The sequence below is a fragment of the Enhydra lutris genome, unplaced genomic scaffold, assembly GCF_002288905.1.
Source record: "Enhydra lutris kenyoni isolate GAN:26980312 unplaced genomic scaffold, ASM228890v2 scaffoldscaffold9, whole genome shotgun sequence".
Lineage (NCBI taxonomy): Eukaryota > Metazoa > Chordata > Mammalia > Carnivora > Mustelidae > Enhydra > Enhydra lutris.
The window spans coordinates 66,116,222-66,130,079 of NW_019154093.1; the positions used below are offsets into that span (position 1 = coordinate 66,116,222).

Genomic DNA, 13,858 nt, shown 5'->3' on the forward strand with positions numbered 1-13,858 from the left:
CAGATATGGAAACAACCTACTACCTAAGTGTCTGTTAGTGAACGAATAAGAAAATGTAGTATATGTATACATGATGGACTATTATTCAACCATAAAAAGGAAGGAAATTCTTTCATTTATGACAACATGGATGAACCTCAAAGACACTATGTTAACAGACAGAGAAAGAAAAATATCGTATGATCTCACTTATCTGAGGCATGTAAAAAAGTCAAACTCATGGAACTAGAGAGTAGTATACTGGTTACCAGGGACTGGAGGATGAGGAAACTGGTAGACATTGATCAAAGTGTACAAACTTTCATCCAAATAAACAAATAATCCAGTTAAGAAATAGGGAGAAGACATGAATGACATTTTTCCAAAAAAGACAAGAGATGGCTACTGTTAGCCATGAAAAGATTCTTAGTATAACTCATCATCAGAAATACAAATCAAAACTTCAATGAGACATTGCCTCACACCTGTCAGAATGGCTAAATTAACAACATAGGAAACAACAGATGTTTGTGAGGATGTGGAGAAAGGGGAACCCTCTGACGCTGTTGGTGGGAATGCAAACTGGTGCAGCCACTCTGGAAAACAGTATGGAGGTTCCTCAAAAAGTTAAAAATAGAACTACCCTATGACTCAGCAATTGCACTACTAGGTATTTACCCAAAGGATATGTATATACTGATTTGAAAGGGCATATGCACCCCAAGGTTTATAGCAGCATTATCAACAATAGCCAAATTATGGGAAGAGCTGAAATGCCCATCAACTGATGAATGGATAAAGAAGAGGTGGTATATATATGCAACGAGAGATTACTTGGCCATCAAAAGGAATGACATCTTTTTTTTTTTTTAAAGATTTTATTTATTTATTTGACAGAGAGCTCACAAGTAGGCAGAGAGGCAGGCAGGGGGAGGAGGAAGCGGGCTCCCCACTTAGCAGAGAGCCGATGTGGGGCTCGATCCCAGGACCCTGAGATCATGACCTGAGCCGAAGGCAGAGGCTTTAACCCACTGAGCCACCCAGGCACCCCAAAAAGAATGAAATCTTGCCTTTTGCAATTACGTGGGTGGAGCCAGAGTGTATTATGCTAAGTAAAGTAAGTCAGTCAGAAAAAGACAAATACTATATAATTTCACTCATATGTAGAATTCGGGACACAAAACAGATGAACATAGGTAAAGAGGGGGTTAAAAGAGAGGGAGGCAAACCATAAGACAGACTGTTAGCCACAGAGAACAAACTGAGGGCTGCTGGAGGGGAAGCGGGCAAGGGGATGGGCTAAATGGGTGATGGATATGAAGGAGGGCACTTGTGTCGAGCACTGGGTGTTGTATGTAAGTGATGAATCACTTAATTTTGCTCCTGAAACTAATGTTACACTATATGTTAACTAACTAGAATTTAAATAAAAACTTAAAAAATTTTAAAAAATAAAATAAAATTACCCTAAATATGTAAAAAAAAAGAAAGGTACAAACTTTCAATTATAAGAGGAATAAATTCTGAGGGTATAAAGTACAGCATGGTGACTATAGTTAAAAATATTGTAATGTGGGATTTTCTGTGCTACCCAGGAAAGGGTCCATATGGTGGTGTTCTGCGTTCCCATCATAACTTAAAGGGAAACTTTCACAATGTCCAGAGCCCTTGATGTCTTGCAAATGAAGGAGTAGAATGTCCTCAATTCCCTGCAGCAGGGACTCACTGATGTGGCACCAACCTTGACTTCCAAATGGAACAGTACAGCTACAAAAGGGAAAGTGATGGCATCTACATCATAAATCTGAAGAGAACCTGGGAGAAGCTTCTGCTGGCAGCTTGTGCCATTGTGGCCATTGAAAACCCAGCTGACATCAGTGTCCTGTCCTCCAGGATTATTGGCCAGCGAGCTGTGCTGAATTTTGCTGCTGCTACAGGAACCACTCCCATTGCTGGAGGCTTCACTCCTGGAAGCTTCACTAACCGGATCCAGGCAGACTTTGGAGAGCCGAGACTGCTGGTGATTACTGATCCCAGGGCTGACCACCAGCCTCTTACAGAGGAATCTTATGTTGACCTGCCTATCGTCGCTCTGTATAACACAGACCCTCCTCTTCACTACGTGGACATCGCCATTCCTTGCTACACAAGGGAGCTCACTCAGTGCGTCTAATGTGTATGCTGGCCTGGGAAGTTTGGTGCATGTGCAGCACCATTTCTCGTGAGCACCCCTGGGAGGTCATGCCTGATCTCTACTTCTAAGAGATCCTGAAGAGATTGAAAAGAAGGGCAGGTTGCTGCTGAGAACTCTGTGACCAAGGAGGGATTTCAGGATGGATGGACTGTTCCAGCTCCTGAGCTCACTGCTACTCATACTGAAGTTGAGTAGGTGCCCTCAGTGTTCAGCACTTCCCAGCACTAGTCAGCAGTTCCCTGCTGAAGACAGGAGCACCCAGCCTGCCACGGAAGACTGGTCTGTAGCTGCCACTGCTCAGGCCACGGAATGGGTAGGAACAACCACTGAGTGGTGTTAAGCTGCTTTTTCCACAAAGGCAAACAAAATGGAAAGAAGGTTGATGGAAAATAAGCAGTTTCTCAAAAATAAAAAAAATACTGTAATGTGGGCCTCACTGGGTTAAGCAAAAAACTCTTGGTTGCTACGCAGGTCATGATCTCAGGTTGGAAGATCGAGACCCCCATGAAGCCTGTGCTGGGTGTGGAGCCTGCTTGGGATTCTCTCTCTCCCTGTCTCCTTCTGCCCTCCCCCACACTCTTTCTCTAAAAATAAATAAATAAATAATAAAAAATAAATATTGTAATGTGTACTTGAAATTTGCAAGAGAGTAGATCTTAAGTGTAGATTAAGTGATCTTAATCATATCAAAATAAATAAAAATGTGAGGTGATGAATGTGTTAATTACCTTATTGTGGTAGTAATTTCACAATGAATACACATTACACAGTACACTTACAGATATAATTTTTATTTGTCAGTTATGCTTCTGTAAAGTTGTAAAAAGTTTTTGCAAATAAAAAGATGACAAAAAAAAGAGAGAATTGTTATGAATGGAAAGGAGAAAATCATATCATTATAAGGAGAAAAGTGTAAACATGTTGGTAGTCATGGTTTTGGAAACACTAAAAATTTAATTTAATTGAAATGTGATATTAATTTATCTGGTGGAGATAAAAACAGCATTATGATGAACAATCTAACTTTTCTATATTTTTTTATTAGAATTATATTGTCACATTGGGTATTAGGGGAAAATGTTTATCAATTTTCCCTCCTCACACTAGCAACGTAAGTGAGAGTTTACTCATACTCATAACTCTACTCCTTGCCTGCCTTCCCCAAATAATCCTTACCATTGACTGAGAAATTACTTTATCCATTTAGACTGACCTTTAATTTTAAATGATAGGCATTACAAATCTAATTAGAGATTTAATTAAAATGTGACTTTACTAACCTCCGTGAGATGGATTTCTAAACTTCAGGAATAATATTAAAGTCTTTAGCTCATCAAAAACAATAAGTATGCTCATGAGACTTTCCAGAAGGAAAAATAATTTAATAAGTATCCTGAAACTACTTAGCTTGACTTCTATCCCTCAGCATTTCTTGTTATCCTTTTTCGATATCTTCCTATCTAATTATCTTATCTCCATTCCCTCTAACCCAAATTCATCTTCCATGTAGATCATCCCATTGGGGGACTCTTTGAAGAACACCCATTTGATCACATTATTCTCCAACCTGTGCCCTTAATATCCTTCAGAAGCTCCCTGTTACCCTGCAAATAAGTCTGAACCCTTTGTCATGGCATACAGGGTCCTTCGTGGTCTTGAGTCTGCCTATTTCCCCATTCTTACACCTTTTTTGTTTCACACTGTACATTCATAGTAGATATAGCCACATCTGCAGCCTAAAGTTCCTAAGATATGCTACCCTTTTTTTTTTTTTTCCTCTGCCTCCGCATTTGCCGTTTCTTTCCCCTGGAACACTATTCCAGGGTAAGTTTCTCATCCTTTGAAAAACAGCTTGTACATTGCCTGCTGTTACCTCTCATGACAGACCCTACTATGCCATGGGTTCACCACACCCGAATTCCTTTTCCCTCTGGAGTAGGTTAAAATGCTTCCCCAGGCTCCCTCAAAGCTCTGATTGTGAGCTTGTGTTCTGATGAAACCTGACCCCTAAAATCTCCTGGATGATACCCTGTTGTCTCCCTAGTTTCTGATCTTCTGACAGATGCAAAGGATTCAGTGGAGGACTCCCAGGTCCTAGGGGATAGTGGAGCTACTAGATTGAGCAAGCCTGTTTACAGTTGGGCCATCTGACTAGGAACACCCATGAGGACTACGGCCTGAGCAAGGAATAAACCTGTATTGTGTGAGGTCCCTGAAGCTTGTGGGTTGTTTGTTATTGCCATTATCCCACAGCAAATAATAGACCTCCCTTCATGCCTTTTCCTCCAAAGACACTACCATTGGGACAAAGTTAAGTGTGAATAAAGCACCCCTCTTCAGACTCAGGCTAGGATTGGTTTATTGATGTAAATAAGAAAGAGAAAATGTCTTCCATCATAAAGTTCAGATTCAGGTTGGGAAGACAGCTACTAAATAACAAAAATTTGAAGTGTAATTTTAGGCCATGCTAGCTCTGTGAAGCAAGATGAATTGGGGGGAGGGAATGGAGAATGAAGAGAGGGGTCCATTTTATAATGTAATCAGGGAAGGCTTTTTGAGGATGTTGTACTGAGCTGGATAGGGTGGGGGATATGCCCCATGAAGATGAGGATACTAGAAAAGGGGATGGGAAGTTGAGGACCTTAGGTGGGAAGTAGTGTGGCTGCTTACAGCAGGGATTACAACAACTCAAAGAAGACAAAGGAGGCCAGTATGGCAGAAGTAGAGTGAATGAGCAGAAGAGAGGCAAGATGGAGTTCAAGGAGGTGGAGGAGGAGCCTCCGATCATGGAGATTTCCTTGTGGAAATCAGGAGTCACTGGGGGATCGTTTGAAATGATCACTCTGGATGATGTGTTGAGAACATCGTGTGTCTTGGGTGTGGGCAGACCGCCACCTGATTCCAGTGCCTGGGACCCAGTGTAGGCTCTCCCTCCAGTCCCTTCTGAGCAACGAGAGCCAAAGGTAGATGCGTTGGCAGCATATGTGGGATGCTTCGGTGCCTCCCTCGTCTCCCAGACTCCCTTTGGATGCCATCTCCCCTCAACTTTCTTGACATTTCGTCCAATTATTTACAAAACTTTTTAAAAAAAAATATTTTATTAAGCCTTTTTTGATATGTGGAAGGAAGATCTCAGTGTCTGGTCAACGAAACAGCCAGAACTTGGATTATATCTATTTTTCAGTGAAATTAGAAGCAAAGTCTTCAGTCAGGAATGAGAGTGGGAGTGTGAATGGGAGGGAGAAGGAGACTGCTTATTTTAGAGAGCAAAGAGTAAATTCACTAGGAAAATGTAGGGTTTTATTTTGTTTGTTTGTGTTTTTTTTTTTAAATAGGGTCAGCAGGGATTAAGCAGGGATCAGTCATTGTGTTGAGGATTGTGGCGAGGGAAGGATTAAAATATACAGTCCTTCCGTAAGAAATATAGACTAGTTGGAGAAACACTAAGTAAGAGTAAATAATTTAAAGGCTATGCTTCATTCTTTCAACCATTTATTTACTCAACAACAATTTACTGATGATTAGAGCAGATGGCTAAAACACAGCCTCTGCTTAGAGTCTAATAGGATGAGGGAAAAAAATGAGCTCTTTAATAGAGGTCTACACACTAAGAAGGCAACGTATGGGTTTGTTAGGGGGAGTGTGTGGTCCAGAAGAGCTATTGACAGAGAGGTTGAGCCTTGAAGGACGAGTAAGAGACCCCAGGTTGAGGACTGGGATGGGCAGGTAGGCGCACGCAGAGTAACAAAAGACACAATGAAGAACAGAGAACATAATGTAACTCAGAGATGAGACAACTGTTGGACTTAGGTATGGTCAGGGAAGGCTGCGGTGGGAAGTGAAACTTGAATTTGGAAGGATCTGAGAGGAGGATCCTAGGGGGAGGAGTCCTTGGCTGGGAAGAGCATTTGTGACAGAGGTGGAAATACTGAAAGCATGTATTGAGGTGGTCAGGAGACGTGCCTGGTGTGCGGAGCCACCACCAGAAGCGCTGTGTGTGTTACAGATCACCTTCTCCTCCCTCAGAGTCGCAAGTGATGAGGTGGGGGAAAGGCTGACTGGGCTAGCGGGCTTCAATTGCCAAGGATCTCCAGGCTCTAACTCTGGTGTTCAATTGTCTTTGCATGAATACTAAAGGAGGCATTTTTCTCTTTGTCTGTTCTGGTCTCATCAAGCCATAGACCATTGTTTTTTATTTTTATTTTATTATGTTATGTTCATCATCATATAGTCCATCATTAGTTTTTGATGCAGTGTTCCATGATTCATTGTGTATAACACTCAGACCTCCGTGCTATCCGTGCCCATTGTCGAACCTAGTGTAATTTCCTCAGGCATTTGAGATCATCTAGGGATGGACAAATATCCCTCAGGAGGGAAGCTAGGTGGCACCACATTACTGCCCAGCCACTGATCTTTCAGAGGCTAGGGCCCGCTGAGTGTTGAATACGTTTTGGTGAGTGCAAAACTCTTTAGCAGAGCTTTGAGATAGATGGTCTGGAAGCCTTCTAGAGAAAGAAAAATCTGTTCTTTTGTGTTTTTTATGTAATGAATCACTTTATTTGGCTGAGAATTAGCTAGCTGGTGTGCCTGAATGATCCTGTGTGGGACATAATTCTGTTTGTAGATGGAGATGGCTCCGTATTTGGCTATTTGAGCAATTCTTTATTATACTCTGTAAGTAAAGCACTGAAATGATCAACGATAGATCACTATCTCTTTCTAAGCTTTAAAAAGAAAATGTCTTTTTTGTTCCTTAGTTAGAATTCAAAAGATGAAGATGGGAAATAAAGCTGCCTTCTCTTGCCGTGGAAGAATTAGGATTCCCCATCAAGGGCTAATGACAGCTAAATGAGTGTTTGCCTGCACAACCTGCTGCTGTTTTGATTTCCTCAAAGTTTTCTTTTCTGGGGAAAGTGGCACTGAGAGCTAGATGAATTTGATAACCCTTTCTACCTGATGTAGCCAGTCAGCAAGCTTCAAAAAATAAGGCGCTTGCCTTTGCGGCAGAGAGAAACCGGAAAGGTGTCTAGACATCTTCCACTAATAGAACACATTGGTCTAAAACATGAATGTACTGTGGAAGAAGTGCAGGGGAGAGCATAAAGCAAATTTATCGAACAGGGAATGACTTCTGCAAAGCTTTGTAGTTTACATGAGAACTTTGGACCCTGCCCCCCATTTTTCTCTTGACTCCCACTTTTTATTGTATGAAATTGTCTGTTGTCTAAGTTAGTAAGACTGAACAAAACATTTAATCCTCCTCCTCTCTAATACATCAATTTCAGAGTCACCTCTTGCAGGAAATCGAGGGGCTGCATGGGCCGTTGACTACAGATGTTAGTTTGGGGTCAGTAGGACACAGCTGAGGTAAGCTAGGAACTCCCCAAGGCCATACAACGTGGAGAGGTTGGGAATTCTACTAACTGTCCACTACTATTTGAAGGGTGGTAGGATGTGGAGGAGCTCGGCAGGTCAGATGCCATCCTGGCTCACAGGGCAGGGTCGGTGGGTTGCAGATAGAGCCCAGAGTCCGATGGTGGTCATGGATTGAGTAGAAACTGGACTGGACAAGAGAGGAGAGACTGCAAGGGGTACAGACTCTGAAAGGTACAGGATTGACCAGTGAAAACCATGTTGTGTTTTCCATTCCTTCCTGGCCACATGCTGATGTAATTTTTACAAACCTGGAATTAAAACCGTGTTTAATGAATCCTAAAGTCTCTTCCTAAAGGAGGTGAAAAAGTGATTGAAACCAAGATTTTATTTATTTATTTGACAGACAGAGATCACAAGTAGGCAGAAAGGCAGGCAGAGAGAGAGGGGGAAGCAGGCTCCTCGCTGAGCAGAGAGCCCGATGGGGGGCTCGATCCCAGGACCCTGAGATCATGACCTGAGCCGAAGGCAGAGGCTTTTAACCCACTGAGCCACCCAGGTGCCCCAAAAGTGATTGAAACCAGCATCCTTTTTGACCTGCCCTGGATCGTAGTTTTATTGCCTTCATGAATAACTGCCTAGGTTATATTCCCAACATTGTATGAAAACACAGGCATTTGGGCCCTAGGACTATGAGTAGGTGGAACTGTCCTATTCCAAAATTGTAATAAAATTTGGCCATCCAGAATTCAGTAGGGTGTCAGAACACATGACAAATTTGTAGTTAGTGAAACAAACATGGTAGGCAAATGCCCTGTGAGATTAATTAGGTCTCTGAGAGCCCGATTGTGGTAACGGGAAAGTTAGAATAAAAGACATACCGTGTTTCCTACCATGGGTTTGTGTGTGTATTCTGATTACCTTAGGTTAAAATCGATCAGTTGTGGTTTTGAAAAGTCCTGAGTATTTTTTCACAGAATACATAAACCAATTTGATTTTTAAAAAATGAACAAAAGCTAAATGCAGCTCTTCGTAAAAGGACTTGTTTCTTTGTTTACTAAAACTTTTATTGTTAAAATAGTTCTCTTCCTCTCTGTTACTCTCTCTACTGAATCCCATTGAGGGAACAAATTTCTTTACTTCACAGAATCAGGAAAGTCACTGAGATCTGAACCAGCCTGTAAACCCTGTGACTTTACCACGGCCCCAAATCATCATAATTCATAATCGTAGTAGGAAACACAGAGGATTCACTATGTGCTACAGTCTGTATTAGGTTCTTTACACACATTAATCAAATTAATCTTCACCGTAATTCTGTGAAGTTATCAATTTATTAAAAATTCAAAGCAGTTTTCAGACATCATGTAAGGATTGCTGGAATCTTCTGAATGTTGTGAAGTTACTGGTAATCTAAAGTATTCCTTTCAGTTCTGCTTTGAAGATAATGTTCCAAGGATCTCTATTTCTCCCTAGAGTTCCATTTCCCACAGCAGAAAGCTGATTGTAGATTTGAGAAGAGCATCTCATTTCTTGAGTTCTAGGTAAGACACATTAATAGGACGAGGCTGGGATTTATTGCTTTTCTCAGCAGCTTTATTGAAAAGCACATAACATTCTACTGGCTGAGAACGGATGTTTGTTCTGTTCTTCTAAAAAATGCATCATTGTGCATTTTACTGAAACCAATGTTAAAGAATTCTTTCTTTTTTATCAGGCCAAAGGTAGGTAACAGTCTGGGGATAATTTTCTGTTATCCCAAGTGTCCTCTGGTAGCTTAGATTATGACGGTGAATTGTCCCCCTGATAAATTCCTGGGGTTGAGGGATGTGTTTCTTGTCAACCAGACCCCCGTTTTCTCCAGAAAGAGGAGGAATAACAACCCCTCAGTTATTAGGGCTGTAATAGTTTCCTCACTAGCATGACCTTGGTTTCCCATTTTCATAACCCAGGACAGGATGTTCCCTTTCAATTGAGCAGAAGCAGGACATGGTTGTTGTCAGTCAGCTTTGTTAGATGCTTGCAAACTTTGGAGGCTAGTTTTGGTATTTATTTCCTCCATGAAGATCACGGGTTTGAGAAAAGCTGAAAATGTTCAGCCTCTGCAAGATGTCCCAGGGTATGCTCCGTCTGGTGTCTTGAGACAGTCTAGAAGCCCAAGATCCACATGCCAGCTTCCCTGGTCACTAGCCTTGGGACCACGAGATAGTCACTCAATCTCTTGGGGCCTCAGTCTTGTCAACTGACATCAGGAAGATTCGATACAATATCAAAATAATGTTAATATTAATAATAATAGCTGACATTTGTTGGTGTTTTTCTGAGAGCCTTAGATGGCTTCTCTCATGTAATCCTCACTACAACACTTTGGAAACCAGGAGCTAGTATTACCTCATTTCACAGAGGTGCTGACTGAGCTAGGGAGGGACTGGGTCATCCACTTGTTTAACGCAGTGAGAGGTAGAGACAGTATTTAAGGTCAAATAGAGTCTATTTATTCTCCAAGTGTGATCCGTAGACCAGCGGCATCAACAATATCTGGGAACTTGTGAAAATGCAAATTCTTGGGCATGCTCTAGACTGACTGACTGAATTCATATCTTTGGATGGGAGGCCCAAGAATCTGTGTTTTAACAATCTCTTTGGGTAATTCTGGTGTACATTAAAAGTTTATAAACATTGTTCTAGGAGCTGTGTTTTCAATCCCTATATTGTGATTTTCTACATTCAGTGAATTTTTCAGTGTCTGGAACATGGCTCAATGGATGTTGTTTGGTTATGTGGTTGTCTCCTTCCTGCCCCACTGCTCTCTGTTCGCCCTTCCCTCGTGCAGCTGGGCGCCTTACCCAGAGAAGGGCCTGGCCTAGAGAAGCGGCCAAGGGCATTTGAAGAGTATATTCTTCTCTGTGGCTGCCAGTACCCTTCCCTTGGCTCATGCATTATCAAAGGCAATGCATATTATTTTTGCTGCCAGAAGCCTTCCTATTTTACAATTCAAAAAAATGCACAAACTGTTGGAAGTTCATCTGAATATGAGAACTTTGTCCTGTTTAATGCATAAGCTTCCCCTCATTCCTACTAAAGGGACTCTGATAGACTTTATCTGTTCCAGGAGATTTTGAGGCTTTTCGGTATGCGAATTAACCAGAGAAACTGCATACTTCTCTTGGAAAAAAGTTAAGTTATGTTTAAGGCCACCAACGATAACAGATGCTGTAAATACAAAAATCTGATGTATAGTCAGATTGTTTATAAACCCTGAAGAAGCTTTAAAAATACTTGCAGAAAAAAAAACAAATGGAATTTTAATTTTTTTCTAGGTAGCCTCCAATTGATCCAAGTCACCATCAGCTGTTAATACTGTTAATACATTTTTTCAAAAAGTCCAAATTCCTCCCACTTAGTTGCAAATAGTGAGGGGTATGAAAGTAAGTTTGCATTTGAAGAGTGTTAAGAGAAATATCACTGAGAAAAAGAAAGAAAATTCTGGCAGGAAAGAGAAAAAGTATGTTTATGTATACCTTTATTTTTAAGTTTCTAAAAAGTACTATTAGAAAAATTCTGAAAGTATAATAAAGTACAAGAGAAAAATAAAGATCACTTGTATTTTCATGATTCAGCACTGTTAATGCATGTACCATGTACCTTTTTAGACTTTTTTTTTTTTTTTTTTACATATATAGACATTTGTATTAGAGATCTCTATTTTACCAAAAATTTGATCTTACTTTGTATTCTGTTTGGTAAATGCAGTGGGTCTCACTTCGTGGCAACATATGTAGATGTGTATAGCTCTCTAACTGGGAACAGTTAGATATAATTCTGATGTCCTTGGCTTCCATGTTGTGTCTACTGAGACATGACCAGTGTCACATGTTCAGAATAGAGGGAGATGATTGGGGGGAACATGCTATGCCTCCTATAGTCGGTCACTTCAAAACCAAATAAAATAACTAATGTGGAGCTCCTGAATCATTCATTCTATTGCCCATGGCTTGCTTGCCTAACCAGCAAGCAATTTATGAATTTCAATAAATGCATTTTACATTTACTAAATACTGTGCAGTTTTGCCTTGGAAAGTTCAACTTAAGGCACATTTCTGTGATTAATAGCTCCCTTCCCTTACCAATGCAGATATTCCAAAATAAAGTCTGATTTCATTTCTTTTGTTCTTTTTTTTTCTTCAGGGAAATTCTGCCCAAGGGAAAGCACTTTTAGGGGGATTCCAGGGATCAAATCCAGGCCATTTGAACCATGTCTTAACTGTTTACTTATTGGGAATACTTAGGGATAAAAACCTTACCGTAAATCTTAAAGGGTCCAGGTTTAGGTTTTATCCACACATAAACTGGCTTGGGGCAAAACAAGGTCACTGGAATTCCATGAAGCAGGTAGTGATGAGCTAGTTGCCAGCTGGGTGCACTTTGCTGCCTTTTTCTCAAGCTGATTCTTCCTGAAAGCGAGACCAAGAATATTTCTTTTTGGTGGTGGGTTTTTCTGTCTTTCAAACAGAAGGGCTCTCCAAGCACAATCTGGAGATCTCTCACACATTCCCGAGATGTTTACTCTAAAGACTTGCCAATTCAGAACAGGATAATCTGTCTGAATCTGATAATAGGCAGAGGTGGATTCTTTCTTTTGGGAAAGAATATTACCTGAAGAACATTCAGGGTTGGAACACAAGCAGGAGGGTCATCTCTTTCTGCTCCATATCAAGGCACTCGAGAAATAACATATACTGCTGTGGGACATGGGAGAACATGAGAACAGATTCTAGGCAATGGCTGAATTTTCCTCAGACAGGCAGAGAGCATTTGGGCACTTTAAGAATAAATGATTTTTTTTTTAAAAGATTTTATTTATTTATTTGGCAGAGAGAGACATGGCGAGACAGGGAATACAACCAGGGGAGAAGCAGAGGGAGAGGGAGAAGCAGGCTTCTGGCGGAGCAGGGAGCTCGATGTGGGGCTCAATCCCAGGGCCCTGGGATCATGACCTGAGCCGAAGGCAGACGCTTAACGACTGAGCCACCCAGGTGCCCCTGATTTTTTTTTTCTTAACAGATCAGAATTCCTCTATCACTTCTTCCTAGGTAGATATATATAAAACAATAGTTGTCTAGTGTATTAATAATTTTCACTTTCTGCTTCTCCTCTTTCTAGAGAATAGATGGCATTCTCTATAATTTGTATAGTTTAAATAAAGACTATAAATTATATATTTAAAATGTAACAAGTAATTCTAGTTTAGAGGCTGGGCCTTAAAAAGAAATTCGAAAAACTGAACCATATATCTACCTTTTACCCTAATTCTATGACTACCCAAAGTCAAAACAACCCACTGAGGATAAGCCACAATGGTTATTAGAAACTTGAGGGCAAAAATAGACATTCAAGAAAACAAAATGTTTTTAGAAACCTAATTTGGTAATTTATGTAGATGTTCCCTCCTCAAGGAGGTGGAGCATAACTTCCCGGCCTTAACTTAAATATGAGCTGCTTATAATGACTTCTTTCCAAAGAATACAGTACGGAAAAGGGCATGGAGAGTAACTTTATAAAAGAGACACCCGTCAAACACCACCCAGCCAGGTGATCAACATTAACATTAGTAGCGATAAAGCATGTTGACAGCATTTAACCTTGATATGTGATGAAAATGGCACTTTGTGGTCTTCTTCCCCAAAACCTATAACCCCAGTATAATCAGGAAAAAAAAAAAAAAAACACCAGGCAAAATTCTAGTAAATGGGCATCCTACAAAATATCTGACCAGTAGTCCTCAAAATAGAGCCATCAAAAAAAAAAGGAAAATTTGTGAAATTGCCATAACAAAGAGAAGGCTCGGGAGACATCATAATTAAATGTAATGTGATGTCCTAGATAGGATCCTGCAATAGAAAAATCAAATAAGAACTGCGGAAATAAAATATGAGCTTTGGTTCAGACACCAAATAAAGTATGGACTTCAGTTATTAATAAGGTATCAATATTGATTGATTAGTTATGACAAATGCATCATTGCTAATGTGAGATGTTAACAATAGGAAAAACTGGGTGTGTGATCTATGGGAATTCTCTGTACTATCTTTGCAGCTTTTCTGTAAATCTAAAGCTATTCTAAAATTAAAAATTTGTAAAATATATAATTTAAACAGAAGCCCTCTGGGTGGCTCAGTTGGTTGAACGTTTGACTCTTGGTTTTGGCTCAGGTTATGATCTCAGGGCTGTGAGATCAAGCCCCCAGTTGGGTTCCATGATCAGTGTGGAGTCTGCTTGAGATTCTCTCCCTCTCCCTCCCAATGAAT

At 40.5% G+C, this 13,858-nt stretch overlaps 1 pseudogene; it reads left to right on the forward strand.

Annotated features, from left to right (window-relative positions):
- The first annotated feature begins 1,634 nt into the window (after positions 1 to 1,634).
- LOC111143418 lies at positions 1,635 to 2,513 on the forward strand (annotated as a pseudogene).
- The last annotated feature ends 11,345 nt before the right edge of the window (positions 2,514 to 13,858 follow it).